Here is a 14,701-nt window from a genome sequence, read left to right on the forward strand (position 1 = left end):
ACAAGTGCAATCATTTATTTCCAAAAGGACAACATTATTCAGATTTTAAACCAAACCCCCTCCCAGGGCAGAGCAATCACGTGACTTTGACCTTCATAATGTGGATGTCGGGTCAGTCTGATATTTTGGAGCGTGTTCTTCTCAAGAGAGGCAATTTGAGCCAAAAGAGTTTGCTGAAACGTGTCCATATCTCGACCTTCCGCTTCACGCATAAGGACGGGAGGTCCAGGCACGGGCAACAAATTGTGTGGGCTTTTTCATGCATCTGAGCCCTCTTGTTAGGCCTCGCTGGCACAGAGCGGGGGAGCAGGTGTCAGCTCCAGTACAAAAGTCTCTGATGCCAAAGTGCAGCGAGATGCCCGGTTTGGAGAGAACCTTTTCTTTGTAGCAGCGCTTACTTTTTCAGAACACCCCCAGCTTCCCAGTTTCTTAATGGTCCATTGTCAGCTGAGTTTCTGCATTGCAAATGACCGTCAGGGATCAAGAACATGAAGGATTTGTTTTTGCCAAATTTAGTTTGGCCTTTTGGGAATTTTGTTTCGTCTTGCAGCAAGGTGCCGTTCCAACCCCACCCACCAGCATTCCTGCCCTCTCTGCTGGGAATGAATTGGTCACCTCACTGAAGCCAACTGAAGCCAACTCGCTCTCACCTCATAACAGCGAGGACTGCTGACATTACACCATGAATCTAACTCCATCCAGGTCACTGGTTCTTCACTAGGAATACCGACAGTCGTTCCGAGTCTCCAGTCAACCCAGTGCTTTCCACTGTACAGTGCAGGAAACACCACAAGAAAAGGCATGAGCTGGACCCATACCTGGAACCTTTTTCCTAAGCAACACCTCAAAGAAACTGGAAATGTCAGCGTATCAAAATGCAAATGCATATGTTAGCGCAGAACCCTGGAGATTGTAAAAGAAGACTATAACATGTATTGCCACCGTCCTATGTAAGATGATGTCAATTACCGCCAAAGTAATGGCTGTTTGCCTGCAGAACGTGACTACAGCAGGATGTCGTAGGAGAAAAATGATCCACAAGGGACTCCACCCAGATCCCTGGGTAACCAAGTAGTTTGTACATCGGAAGGTTGCAGCATATGATTACCTTGTTTCCTTTACCTCTGGTCTCATTTGGGATGATTATTCGCCCTGACAAAAAGTTATAAAAAAAAACAGAGAGAAGCCTAAAGTGGTAATGTAGCCAAGCTAAAGACCACGAGTGATGACGTGAACTCTGCAGCTTTCCAACAGAAGTGTCTGACGGGCACGCGCCTCTCGGCCTAACATCCTCAACAGGCTCATATCCTGGAAGGTGAAACAACAGCTAGCATGTCAATGAGCCCTCTGTGACAGGTTAACTCTGAGTTCACGACGAGGTTCATCCCTTATTTGGAGATTTGGTTTGTGTTGTCAGCGCCCGGTGCCTCCGTGCCCTTGGAAAAGGATTCTCATTACGGATTGTCAGGATGCCGGGGAATCACAATGATAATTAAATATGCTTATTAAAGGTGATGGATAAATGGATTATGTTTTAATTGATCTGTGGTTATGAGTGGTGGATTGAATTGTCCTTCGCAGGCTATTGATCTCGGGGCTGAGGTTGATTAAGGAGCGGAGCGTGCTTCAGTATGCACAGGGAACACACTTTATATTCCAGAGAAGATGGTAAAGATCACTGCTGTAAACTCTCTGTCTGCTTGTGAAGAAGAAAAAAGATACTTCAGTGGTGAATCAGGCTCATGGAGACAATGTGGCATGTTAAAGCGTAAAAGAGTCGTGTTCTGGGGACAAAGGTGACATTTCTCTATGACTTGAGGGTAAAGGTGTTTAGACACAGACTGCCAGCACGGCTCCCATTTCCAGCATCCCAGAACACGGTGCATTGAGGTCACGCAGCAGCAGAAAACTCCTTGGTGAAAACACCCAAAAACAGCGACCCATGTGAGGGTCAAACCCATAACTGAAAGTCTGATCTTGTCCTTGGCTTTGTGACCCGTAATCCGACTTTGTTAACCTGCCGAAACACGTTTCTCATCCAAATACCAACATTAGTTTTAGTTTATCGCTTATTTCCTACATTTGTCTTCAAATATACCTGGACATATATGGGAGATCGTTATTTGAAATGAAGCCAAAGCAGTTTGACTTGATGCTGGGTGTATTTTTAACCCTGTCAGCAGCTGTTTTGTCCTCTTCTTTAAAAAGATGACGGGTCTCAGAATGGCGACAGAAGCAGCAGCCTAATGTATGAGATCTATTATCCCCTCCTCCCTCTTCTGCCTCCTGTGCTTGCAATTCGTTGCGTAGGTCCTCTGGCATGAACGTTGCTGTGAAGGCATCGCGTCTGAAAAACGTCACATCCACATGGAGAAAATAATTCCAGGAATCACTGTCCATGGCTTACTTTGTTATCTGTGCTCGGCACTCCACCCACACACACTTTTTGGCATCCAAAAGCGACGAAGGCCCCTCAGGGGAACTGAAACCCAGTAATTCAGCAAGTAGGACGTGTAGCTACACACACAACAGTGTGAATAGGTGTGGGGAAGTGACACAGGCCTTATTAAATTCAACGTTCCTTTGAACGCCAGTCCAGTTCCCACAAAAAGCACAAACCGATTCTTAGATTGCTGAACAAATTGGAAGTGCGCGTTTCTCTGCATTCAGCAGCTACTAAATAAAAACACTGTCAGGGTGTTTAGAAGTTGGCATTAGGATCAAAATTCTTCTAAAGTGGCCACTGCGACTGCAATCATTGACTGATTAAATGCACCACTGCTGATTTCATGGGCTCTAAATGGAACACCCTGGTGTTAGGAGATTACGCGATACAATATGTGGGGCAGAGAAGTGAGTGGGGGAGGTGGAACTACATTTGTGTTGTTCATACGTACCATGATGAGAGAATTAAATGTGTGGGTTTGGTCAGTGGCTCAAAGGGGTTTTCAAATTATCTCTGAGTAAAGTCAAATGTGTGATTGGAGCTTTCATCAACCTAGTCCATGCAGACTGGCTGGACCATACATCTACGCTCTGTCTCCATGTGAATTGTCTGTCTTCGTGTGCTCGGTAATTGGTATTGACATTTTCTCGAGGATCTCTTCAGAATTTCATTGCCAACAAAAAGGCGCAAATGGAGCTCAGATGCTAGTTAGCGAAACAATAATGATGAAGAGGGGCACCTCTGCGAATGTTGACGGCAGAGCGGCGTGTCGGGGCTGAATGCCAGGATAACCCTCTGCCTGGCGTACCGCTCGGAGTTTCATTTAGAGACACGGGGTCATGAGGGGGACATGCAGCAGTTTGGCCACGACTCCAAAACCATTACCCGGAATAAGAAATGAGGTCCCCTGCAAAAGTCAGCGTTCTGAAAAGCTGCAGGAAACGGTGCTAACTTAAAAAGCACAACACCATTCTGTCTGCAAAAGGTTAAATCTTTAACATTTTCATGGGGCTGAAGCGATGAAGGCGTGCGAGACTGAGAAGACTGGAATGATGAATGAAGACCCGACGTCTCTCCGTGTGACTGCCTGCCAGAAACAAGCACGTCTCACTGTTAATTAGACACAGAGACAAAGAGAAGCAGAGATTGTATTGCATCTTTAGCAGCCTGCCAAAGACTCACACACGTCTGTCTGTTTGGGATGTAAGGCTTCAATAGTTTATGTGATTGTCAAGGATGCAGAAAAAGTTTCCCGTGCATGACAGATTTTTTTCCCCCTGCGGTATCAAATTCATTGTTTGCCTTTGAACCCTTCCAGTACATTTTTCACCCCGCTGTGTGGGAAGGACACAAGATCAGGGCCACACAAGGCTGAGCAATGATGTAAGACACATCACACCACAGCAGGTGAAGCTGGTGGACATTAATATCTCAAGGATAGAAGAAGAACCGGGCAGGACCAAAGCTTTTACATGTACTCTGCAGGAACGATGCAACGAAGAGATTTCAGAAACCACCACCCACATTAGGGGACTGCAGAAAACTCATGACTAAATTATTTTAGCGTTTTTTTTTCTTCCCCTTCCCCTTTTTCTTGAGGAAGTAAATTTTAATGTCCTCTTTCTGAAATCTTTTGATCCGTATTACAGAGTCTTTGGTGGGTTTCAGCGAGCTGCCGAACTGCATATTGATTGAATGCGGTTGTGGTTCACCCCCCCAAATCAAATCAAAGCAAAGGCTGTACACGTAATCACATTCTCACCCCCAAAGCTGTATGAACAGACTTTATTTCTCTTTATTTTCATTTGCCTTTGCCACAGAACTGCGTGGAGTGTAACTTCATTAGCCTTTTACATGCAGCATAAGTTTGCCTTCTTTTAACTTCACCCTAAACTTGTTCTCTCTCCTTCCCCTTCATAATTTCTGCGCTCAGGGGGTGGAAGTACTGGGTAGATGGGTGCATTAATATTGCAGTGCTGCCTGGAAACCAAACACGCTGCAGCGGAGTGCTGTGTAGAATTCTAAAGAGGTATTTGTTTGTACGTGGATGCCACCTTCCTCCCTCATACCTCATCATTTTGCTCTCATCAACATCTCTTGCCTCCCCCATACATCCCTCAGTGGCGGTCCAGTTTTGAATCTGTTAGTCCCTGCTTTGGTCCACTGCACACGCTCGGGTTGCATTCCACAGGAATATATGTTGGAGGACGCTCAGAAAACGAGATAAAGTCCAGTTTTCTGTTTTAACATTGCTGTTACTCCGATATGAGAAATCTCCTTAACTGCCCGAGCGCCTCTGAAAGCAGCACAACATAGCTGCTGCATTTGTGCCAGGGCTCAGGTCAGTACGGTACGGACAGGCAGCGAATCGTCCCCTTTCAGCAACAATGCTGGCTCGTTCTGTCACATCCCACCAGGCTAAGTGGCGAAACGCTTTCCAACGTCATTTCAGCAAATGTCAGACCTTTCCTGTTGTTGGGTTCTACATCCTTGGTGAATTTAGTAGCATCCCCGCTAGTACTCTGCCACGCTATTTAAACCCCCATCAGTCCTACTTGGGAAACTTGTAGGTTGTAATAAGCCGCCATCTGATTGTTTGGATTCAGAGGGGGCTTTTAGGCAGGGAGAGATGAAAAAAAGATGTGCGGTCCTTTCAATTGTGATCTTTTAAAAAAAGAGACTTTTAAGGAAAAGTGACATCTCAAACGATTATAACATAATGACTAAAATATCCATAAGGTTGGAGCACTTTAAAGCAAGACTCATTCCGATTATCTGCAAAGGTAACGCGTGAAAGCTACATCTGAAATCTGAGCAATCATTAAATTTGTCTTTATAAACTGTGCCTCCATCTTTAATGTCCTAACAACAGGTTGGAAAATTATTAGAGCCAGATTTGTGCCCCTGTTGCTTTCCATACTGTATCCTAGGCAACCATAAATAAGCCATAATTAATGTACTGAACCATTGATCTCTTTAACACCTTAACACTGTCACATAGGGGGGTAGGATTTCTCATTTGTTTGTTTGTTTTGGCTTTTTTTACCACAATCACTGGCCAATTTCACTTTCCATTTAAAGTGAGCTTGTAGCACTTCTGCTTCACCTTCTTGCCTTCCAATAATCTAGTAACACTCATCAAATGGTGTGTGCAGGGTAATGGAACAGGACTGGGAATTTTTCTACGGAGTGTTCGGTGAGCTGTTTCTATTAAATGTTTTTTTCCTTTGGGTGGCACAACATGCAGATGTAGCTGAACTAATAGTGGAAAACATTTTTATGGATTGAAGCAAAGTTTTGTTCTCACTCATCACCTTACATTGTTACGTTGAAATGAAGTCCCGTTTCCTTCCACTAGACGATTTGGTCAGAGGTGGAATTATGTACCTAATATACAGTATTTTCCCTCACTTGTCTACAGTCACATCCGTTCGTAGTTTGCATATTCATGAATTTTACCTCTGCACCTGCTGCAGCCAAGACAAACCTGCTTAGACCGAAGGACTAAGGAGCAGGAAGCTTTGTTTTGTTTTTTTAAAGAAAAATGATATGAGTCAGTGAATTACCCACAGGAAGTGCTTCATTAGTCACACTCCTGCATGAACCATCGAGGGGAATAACGCAAATGCTCTGCTTTGGGATTAGCCCCCCAGAAATTTCCACGTGAGTCAGGCGAGGTGGCTTAGGCGTTTGGACAGAAAGCGTCTTGGACCCTTGGTGAGGGTTTCCACTAGGAGACAACCCCCCCACCCCCATCCCCACGGAGGTGATGTGGTCAGTGAGATGGAAGTGCAATTCCTGTGTGAGCGTCTCCCCCCTCATGTAGATGATACACTCGCTGTATGAATGGAAACTTTTTTGCCCTGACAGTCAAGAAATCACTTTTTCAGGCATATAAAGCTAATTCTCCACTCCACAGATCCGCCTCCACTGAAAGTTAAGACTGTAAGTGGTCACCGGCTCAGCCTCTTCCTCCATCCCGGCCTGTCTCCACGACAACATCGCATCCAGAGGTATCAGTCAACCAGGTGGCGTGGCTTTCAGACATCTAATCTGTAAAAGTTCCATTACTCAGCGGGCTCTTCAGGGTTTGGCTCCCCACCTGCATCTATTTTCTTGTGCATTTCGATCCCAGTGTTGTTTTTCTCAAGCGGTGATCAACTTAAGCAAAACTTATTTGGAAGCATTGCCAAAGACTCCATTGAGAGTCTCACAAGCACAAATAACTGCTCCTCATCTGCCACATGATGAATACCCAGTGACCCTCAATTAGCTTAGCATTAAAGGAATTTGTTTCCTTTTATTATGACACATGGCAGCATTACACACATGCGCTGATCCATTATTGTCAAATACATTAGACATCCTTTCTGCTGCATGCCGACTTTAATTGATAACGCAAAATGCAATCAGTGTACTTTTGTTTCTAATAAAGACAAATGTTGGTTACATTTACATACAAGCTCATTCGGAGTCTTAAAATAATCAGTTCATTACTCAAGCCTGCATGGAATCCCATTACTGAATATACAACCCTTCTTTGAATTCACTGAAGGGATATGGCACTTTATGAAAACTACTTAAAGGAAGAGCGTGTCTGCATGATGTATTGAACACTTCTTCTAATTCATGTGTTTGTTAAAAGCTGAAAATGAGCGTGCAGTCACGTTTATTAAATCAATTTTCTCCCCGGGGGGAAGTCGTAAACTTTGTTGTTCCTTATTTCCTTATTAAATTAAAATTTCACACCATTTGCAATTAATGTCGTCTTAGAGTAATGTTGTTTTATATTTCACATTTTAATGAATTCATTTGGCATAAATACTTGTCAGAAATTAATTCCATGAATGCTGGCGTCCTCAATGCATTCAGGCATTGTGGTGTCTCAGCTATTTAAACGTGTTAGCTGGGCAATAGAACGGTTTCATGTTTTAGATTTTCTCGTATGTATTTGAGAACATACTGTTGCAAAATGACCCGTGAGCTCAGTCTCTCCCCATCTCGTCCAACAGCGGCGGCTACATCAGATAAGTGTTAGCATAGCCGCCCTTTCGAAGCGTAGAATTGTTCAGTTCCTGAGGCTTCATGGAGGAGTTTGACCATACTTTCCTGTTTCTGTGTTGGGGATTCCCGGATCTCTCAATACAGCATTTTTCTTCATTTCAGTGAACAAGATTTTTCTGATTTCTACGCTGTGACCTTTAACCCTAAACTACAGACTATTTTGAAAAGCAAGCCTGCATGTGTTCATATTTTATAGATCAGGATGATACTTACTGTTGTTCATTTTGTGGAGGCTTCAGGAAAAAGTCTCATCATTTGAGTTGGGAGGAGGCACATGAAGGTAATTTTTATGACCTTGGATTTCAAGCGCATCAATATCCTCCTGCGAGAGATGGGGTACGCCCCGGATAAGTCCCCGGCTCATCAAAGGTCCAACATACAAAGACAAATAGCCATTCACATTCACCCCAATAGGTCAACTTGGGGTTACAAATCCTCCTAACCCTCCTGTGCACGTCTTGAGACTGTGGGAAGAACCCACAAAAACGCCCGCGGGCCCTGGGAGAACCTGCAACCTCAGAAAAGGTCCTGGTCCTCTGGGGATTTGAGCTAATGAGGCTAACCGCTGCACCACAGCATTGCCATCTTTTAAGCCATTGGCGTGAAACAAACTCATGCATCTTTGTCTCTGTTTTAATGCTTTTGTTGGATCTGTGCAGGTTTTACCTTCACTGTACCTTGAGAACCCTGCTGTCTTTCTACTTGTAACAATGGAGAAATCCCAAATCCACCAAACGTTTCTCCTGTTCACAAAAAACACAACTTAAAAATGACAAATGAATGTTCAGTCTATGAAATAAATTGCTAAATAATAGAGGGAAATGTGCATAAATGAACAGTTAAACTTGTATGAGTCTAATAAAAGATGATGTCAGGACATGTGATTATGTTTTTTATTTTATTGGCTCTGTTACTTTGCTTTAAACATCTTCTTGTGCTTTTAGGTCCCAGATCACACCTAAAACATCCCAGCCAGTATTTCACTCACTGTCCAATCTCATGACTTTGCAGCTGGGTCCTATTCAAATGCAAAGGAATTTGGTTCATTTCACTTTTAACTTATTACATTTTCCTGTTCAAGTCAGTTAAATGTGCGATTGTGTGGAAAAACTCTTTTGTCCTAAAAAGGGACATTTAGTCTTGATTAATATAAATACTGGGTCTTAAGCCCATTACTCATTAAAGTTGTAATGAGCTGCGTGCTGACCCAGATGCCATTATGACAATATGAATGTCCAGTTGACTTGATTTAAATGAGAGATGAGCCCACGAACGCTTGAATAACCTTGTGGCCTCACGACTGTTCTGCAGTCACAGTGCAGCGCTGCGCCAGCCACAAAGCAAATGTCAAGTCAGTGTGAAAAATTCTTTGGTTCTGTCATATATTGATCTCTGTATAATAGAGTTTTAAACAGAGATTCGGGGCTTCAAATATGGCCTTGTGACCAGCCTCATAATGACAGTTCTGCTGTAGATTAGTCAGCCGTCGGCGGTGATGACAGGAATCAGCTTCATTTCTGATGAAGGATAATTTGATTTGAATAAAACATTGAATGAAATGTCTCACATTTGGATGTGAATTCTCTGAGAGTCATGCATTAGCTTGTTCAAAGGTATAGTAACTGTAATACCTCATCTGAGATTACAGTAGTGATGAAATGAAATGGCTTGATGCATTATTTGCATCTGCCGCTCCCCCGTTGTCATTGAAACCGCCCGCAAAAGCCCCCCCCCCCAAAAGATCTGTCACATTTCAAGTGCAAAATCTGAAGTCATTTCGATTTTAATGGCGAACTCAGTATATTTCTTGTTCTTCATCTAAGACTCAGACCTCGAGTCCGTATAGTCCATCCACCTGCCACCAGCCTCCATAAATTTGCCAAAAGTTACCAGATTGGCACTTGATGTGGAGCCAGCCGTATACCCCTTGACTTGCTTCACACCAAGCAGGAAGAACACTAAAGAAAATCAAAAAAAGGGAATTTGGCAGAACTACAGAAGCTCCAGGAGCCGCTTGGCAACATCAGAGGGTCCAACTGCCACAAACAGAGATGGTAAATAAGCCCTTTTATCTGCTCTCTGAGGTACAGTAAAAGAAAAACACCAAATGAATTTAAAATGATCAGAGAACAGTCTGTGTTTTAAACCATATTGACTTTATGACTAATCTTTTATGGTCACAAAGGCAGCAACATAAAAGCAATATAAAAAGCGCTATAAATAAAATTCAAAGGACTTTTGGAGAAGAGTCTTTATCTGAATGTCACGCTAGAGTGTTGCATCAATTGCATCTAAACGTGTGATGCTACTGTTACTCATCTAATTAACTCATCAGTGTAGATTCATATGTTTAGAATTTTATGGATTTTAAGAGCCAGAAATCCATACGTAGTCTAGAGGCAGTGTTGGGTTCTCTTTTCTAGTCCAGATTGAGATAGCAGCCATCAGAACGAGGTTGTGTGTTCTGTAGGCTCTTCCAGGAGTTGGAACAAAGGGGGGCGATAACGAACATCAACCAGCGGGGCTGTCGTCCGAGAGGAGCCCTGGTGACAGGAAAACAATGCTTAACAAACATAATCTTTGGGAGACCACTCTAAAGACAAAACAGCTTTCACAGTGGCTCATTCGGGGAGGACCGTTGCAGGGCCATTACGCTGTGATATCCTTCTGCTCGTTTGGAGGACTACATGCATACCATCGTCACGGCGCAGCCAACACTGCCTTAATGACCACAGCACAGGTTCTCTGTTTAATCTGATTCATCCTTTTGTCTCTTCTTTTAAGAGGAAAAACGACTGCGAGGTCTATATATCTGCCCAAGTATACTTTACTTTAAAGGCAAAACTTTTCATCTTTACAGTTGCATGCGATGCATTTTAGACGGGGGGGGGGGGGGGGGGGGGGGGCATCCTGTGCTTGTAAAGTGTTTAAGAGTGGATTAAAGAGTGGATTAAAGTGTTTACTGCAGCAAGCAGTGATTTACCTTGAATTTCTTGACCCATTTTTGTTGTGTAAGCAACACTGAAAAAAAAATCAGAGATAAACAGACAAAAATAGATGAGGCAACACAAATTTTCACCTGTGACCTGAATGTGCTGCCTGAATGTGTGGCAATTTCCTCCCCGGCAACTTCAACGGACGACTGTAGTGCATCCCACCGGCAAAATACATAAGTGGCATCCTGAGATATTATTACATACCAGGAAATGTACATGAGAGAATGATAAACAGGAGCCGAATGACTAAATAAACAGGCTCCTTTGAGACAAGCTGCTCCTAAAATGAAGTTACAACTTAACACATATAATCATTCCCTTTACTGCACTGATGATCGGTTCTGCTGCTGCAAGCACGAGTGACGTGTCAATTCTGTCGTCTCCTTTTACTCCTCGCAGCACGTTTTTGCCGCATATTGTGGCAGCTGCTCTGGGAAAGCGCAGGGGGAACGCAGTGAAACAAATAACTATTAGGGGCCTCCTTACAGAAGCAAATGGGTTCAACACAGAATGTAAAAGAGGAAAAAACAGGAAAACAATTGGCAGACTGGCTTCCTAATTTGCAGTTTGCTGCCTGCTCTTGCTTCATTAAAGCTTCATTATGTAATGTGCAAGTGAGGGGCTGCAAATAATATGACCTAGTAGTGAATTAAATGAAACGTCAACAACAATCCGCCCTCACACAAAGCCCCTCCAGTTGATTTTCCCTCCACTGTTCTTGGAAAAAGACATTACATTCCTGCCTTTGTTGTCCAAATGCAGCCATGGCTGCACGGATTCCCTTTTCTGCTCTCACTTATTTAATTTTTCTGTCAATCTCCTTCACTTCACCTCAAAACGCTCTACTATCCACCACAGAGCTTATCTCCCCTCTCCTCCCGCTAAGCTCTCTCTGTATAATCCTAGTTATTTTTCCCGCTTCTTTCCCATTGTTGGCCTACAAACCTGCTTCACTTCTCTATCTTTCCCAGTTTTCCCACATCAGCTCTTCACACAGTTGTCCCTCCTCTTGATTCGGCCGCTCCCTCTCTTCGCGGGCTCTCCTCCTGTGTCTCTGTCTGGTGCGTCTGCCTGTGAAGCTTCTGCTCTACAGTACGCCCTGTTGATAGGAAGCATCCTGTGCATCATCACTCCCAGCTGCCTGTGGGTTCAGCTGGCTCAGTTGGGCCCATCTGTGTGATCTCCTGCCAGATAACTGAGGTTTTGGCTCGGCAGGATCCATCCCGTCCCCAATCGTTTGCCAGAAGAATGAGTTAGGGGGGCTCCGGGAGGAAAGGTGCCCATTGGCACAGCTTTGCACTGGCTGCTGTACCCTCAGGAGCACCTCGGTGGCCTCCTTGGCTCTCTGGGAATCACTGTACATCGCTCCTGAGAAAGGACAGACGAGGCCTGTGTTGGGATCTGTTATGCTGCGTTCCAGGTGTGATGGCGCTCTAAGTGTCTAATCCTGTGTGACATTTAAATGTCACAACTACTACTGATGTGTCTTGGGGGTAGGGGAGGCTGGGGAGCTTGGAGAGTTGGGCCCTGGTCCAACTATTCCTGATACATTTTGAATAAAATTCGAATGAAAGAGAAGCCAGCTGAGAGCTCGGTTCCCCTCTCTGCGCCGTGCAGACAGGGACTGACGGCAATAGTCAGAATGTGGCTTCAAAGGAGGTTTTTTAAAGGTCACAGCTGCAGTGACATATTCGCGCTTCAATGGTGAGCTGTGATGAAAGTCAAATGAATATATACAGAGGCATCACACACACATCACAGATGGCAAACCTCCGTTAAGACGCTGCGGCTCTGCACTCTTGAGTGGCAGATTTTGTCCATGTAAGCTCTGAATGAACTGAACTGGACTCAACATACAGTACAAGGCTCCTTCATCTGGACTAGGAACCGGAGTCAGATCTGGGTTGACCACTCCCAAACCCACCGTGATGTGATGAGCTGCTCTCCTCTTTTTTTTTACTCTAAAATCTTTTTGATCTGCAGTGTGTTTCATGCCTCTGGTCAGATTTTATTTAAAAGACCCATTTAAAACATCACCTTTGGACGTGCACTCGTAATTATCTTGGATAATTTACATACATTTATTCTCCAAAGGTTTATTTATTTGACTGGCGACCTGTCAAGTGTCTACTTTGGCTCCTTATCTGCTGACTGCTAGGATGGACCCAGAACCAACCACGACCCTGATTGGGAATAATTAGTGGTTAAAAGGACAACAAGGCTGGATGAATAGTGCATGTAATGCTAGACATGCTAGCTGGAGCTAATTAGTTTCGCCCTTATCTTAGTTTATATTCACGGTTTCTGTTTGAAAATGTACAACTGGAATAATTGTGAGTGTGTGTGAGACTCACAAGATAAGAGCTAACAGATGTTAACATTTTGGCACTCAGAGCATTTGATGCTAATGTGTTAGCAGTTTTGGAGCTGATTCCCCTAATGCCCGCTAATGTCTTCCAAATCCATCATGGATTATTATTGTTACAAAGTCCAAATTGGATTTAATGATACAGCCTCACGCTTCCTTGGCGGGAATGGTCTCTGTACCAGCACAGGCGATCGGCATCAAACCGGAAAGAAACCCTTCAAGTGTTGAAGCGATCACACGCTAATATTTGCCGCTGTCACACGTCTGCGAGGAGAAGGATGAAGCAGAGCAACAGTGGCACAAACTTCCAGATGACCACAAATGACAGCTGAGAGGCATTTTCCCGTCACGGGTTTATTCCAGAGGTCACCTCTCGTGATCCCTAAGAGGATTCTAATTAAGCTGTATTAGCTCTGCCACACCAGAGAAGATTGGGTCAAGAATCTTTGATGTTTATGGTTAATGATCATGTGGGAAGCACACTTACTATAATTCTCCCCCTCAAGGGAAGTATTCAGTGGTAAGCTTTTCTCAATCACCGCGAGCTGCTCCACTTTAATAAATGAAGCTTAAAAATAGGTGGAAAATAAAAAAAAAATAAGTGGGCTTCTATCTCACATTGTCTCCACCGTAGCTTTGAATGGCTCCCCCAACTTTTTACAAGCTGTCACAATTTAATGGAACATGTTTGATGTCATGTAAGGGCTTTAGAGCCGGACATTAATAAGGCTGTTAAGTGGTAATGAGACCGAACGTTGCCTCTGATTAAGCACTCAGACCCGTTTGGTTGTGAACACCTCTTTTCCGCTGAGGGCGGAGATGCCCAAATGTTAACTGGATTACACTTCTCCTTTGAAATAGAATAATCCTCTAAAATAGCTTCCAATGGACTTTGTCTCTTTTTTTCCTCCTTTTACTCTCTTTATTACTCTTCCTTTGATTCTTACTTTGGTGTGAATGAGGGTAACAAGGGGGGAAAACAGGGGGGGTGGGGGTGGGGGGATTCACGGCCTGATGAACTTGTTGTTAAACCCCATCTGGGAGCGAGAAAACTCAGCGTGAACGGCAGCACAGGCCCTTATCCGGTAGGCAGATATCGATTGCCATTGGAGACACGATTAAATGGAGACTTATGATGGGTTTAGTGACAGTTTAGACAAAATACCTTCACAATAACACTTCTTGAGGGCTGATGGCAGCCAGTGTCCAAATTAGCCCCCTATGTCTCTGGATCCTTTAGCCCAAAGCTTTGATTATGTTTATTTGGACCTCCAAGTCGCACAGCTGGAGACGTGAAGCTGTGCAGATAAACTGGCCAACAACCAGGAACCTGCTGAGCTTCAGTTTGACACACCGGTGCTGTAAAGTGGTTTTAACTCTGTGGCGTTGCCCGCAGTGCAAAGGTGCATTCACAACACAAACATAAACAGGCGTTCCAGATTGTTTCAGCCATCCATCTTGAAATTAGCGAAGGTTGGCTTTAGCATGAATTAAAGTAAACCCTCACCCAAAGCGCCTTTCTCTGCACAGGTTCTATTGTGGGAAATCACATCACAAGGCACAGATAGCCTTGTGTACATTTCAGCACACATCTAAATGATGAAAACTACATTTCTGTCATTGTTATAGCAAGGTGAGAAAACAAGGTGAGACAGCTGGAGAAATCCGGTAAATTCTTTTGCAAGCATTTAATATATAATTTATTATGAAGCCATATGAACTGATCCCAGGTCAAAGCACCCCTCTCAGGTTTGATTTAAAGGGTGTTGTTTTTATGCCTGTAAATACTTGTATCTGGGGAGAGCAGCGTGGTTTATTAGCTGTATG

General features: G+C 43.9%; 1 long non-coding RNA gene across 1 annotated transcript; it reads right to left on the minus strand.

Moving 5' to 3' along the window:
- Positions 1 to 9,953: 9,953 nt before the first annotated feature.
- Positions 9,954 to 11,589, minus strand: LOC115251123 (uncharacterized). Its single transcript, XR_003889679.1, has 3 exons — positions 11,452 to 11,589; positions 10,494 to 10,531; positions 9,954 to 10,053 (listed from the first exon to the last, which is right to left on the minus strand). It is a non-coding gene; the product is annotated as an uncharacterized lncRNA (long non-coding RNA).
- Between the last annotated feature and the right edge of the window lie 3,112 nt (positions 11,590 to 14,701).

Source organism: Takifugu rubripes, chromosome 9 (assembly GCF_901000725.2).
Source record: "Takifugu rubripes chromosome 9, fTakRub1.2, whole genome shotgun sequence".
NCBI lineage: Eukaryota > Metazoa > Chordata > Actinopteri > Tetraodontiformes > Tetraodontidae > Takifugu > Takifugu rubripes.